The following is a 1,602-nucleotide window of genomic DNA, read 5'->3' as shown; positions in this document are numbered from 1 at the left end:
ATCATTAACAAGACAGTTGGACTAGAGAGGCGATGTTTTTGATAACATTTTTACAATTTTGTGATTTTAATAAGGTCACTCGGTCCTTGAAGTGAAAGGGGGTTTGAACGAAAAAGGAATGACACGAAGGACGTTTTGTAATAGAAAATGGTGTAATTGTACTTGAATCGCCTTTTTAAAAATAGTGGGAAGGTTATTTAGGAATAATACCTATTCAGGGACTATAATTCTAGCTGAGCTTTAAATTATTGATGTGCCTTTAATTGAAGAAAAAAAACTAAAAACAACAACAACATGAATGCTTTATTGTCATGATGTGCTGATGATGTCAATTATGTTTAAAGGCAGACTCTGGGATATGACATCACGACCCCGTGGAAACACAGGAACTTTCATCAAAGATGTTGTAGTGAACAAGAGCGGCCGCTTGTTTCACTGCCCTTCAGCCTGCCAATCCCATGTATCCTTGCAGAGTCAACTCTTCCTCCCTTCTCTGAAGTGTCTTTGGTTTGGATTTGGATTTCTAACTTTTTCGATATTCGCTTTGTCACAACAACAACAACAACAACAACAAAAAAACTGCTCGTTTTGCTATGACGTCATATCTCAAGAGTCTGCCTTTAATAAACAGTAGCCTATGTGTTCTTGCTTGAATACCAAAAATGGGAATTGCACAATGTAAACAAACTTATTAGTTTAATCCAATGACAACATTCAATGGAAATACAATACAATACAATACAAATCCCTTTAGATTCCATTATTTTTAAGGCAGTCCGACTATTCCTTCCAATTTCTCAATCGTTCAGTTTTCACAATCATATTGTTCCTTTAGTGATCTATGGAGGATGATCAGACCCGGGTCAAATAGAATTTGAAATCCTTTCAAATACTTTGGGCATTTGCTTGCATCTCTTTGGAGTGTCAGATGGGGCGGGGTGTCTATCTGGAGTGTCAGACTTTTGGGACTAATCCAATGGTTCGATTGCACCAGGAAACCACAATGAAGCACAGATAAGTATTTGAAATGATTTCTGGTACTATTTGAAGCCAGGTCTGGATGATATCGAACCACCATGTATTTACTACTTCATGTACTGTAGCCTTTGTAAGTACAGAACTTTGGGCAACACTTTACATTAATGTCCTCTTTGTAAAGGGTTTATACATGGTTTATAATTGAATAATAAACGGGTTATAAGTGATTTATTAGCTAATTAGAGACCATTTATAAACCCTTTTATACATACTTTAATGTAAAGTGCTATCGAACTTTGTTACACCAGGGAATGTTTTTTTTGTGGTAATGGAGCTGTGGCATTATGTTCATGTTTGGGTAAAACTTTGCATTAGCTATCTGCTTGCATGGTAACAATGAGCTAGCTCCATCAGATGTTTTATTTACTGGTCTGAATTGTTTGATTTTTCTCTTGCCCCAAAATATGTTTCTACCAGGGGAGGGAGGTGGAGGTAGAAATCGGAGGATGGGCTCATTGTAATGCATAGAATGGAATGAGGAATGGTATCAAACACATTCCGTTACATGCATTACAACGAGCCCGTCCTCAGATTTCTACCTTCACCAGCCTCCCCTGGTTTCTA

The sequence above is a fragment of the Argentina silus genome (genome assembly GCF_951799395.1).
Source record: "Argentina silus genome assembly, chromosome: X".
NCBI lineage: Eukaryota > Metazoa > Chordata > Actinopteri > Argentiniformes > Argentinidae > Argentina > Argentina silus.
Note: the sequence above shows the minus strand (reverse complement) of the source record.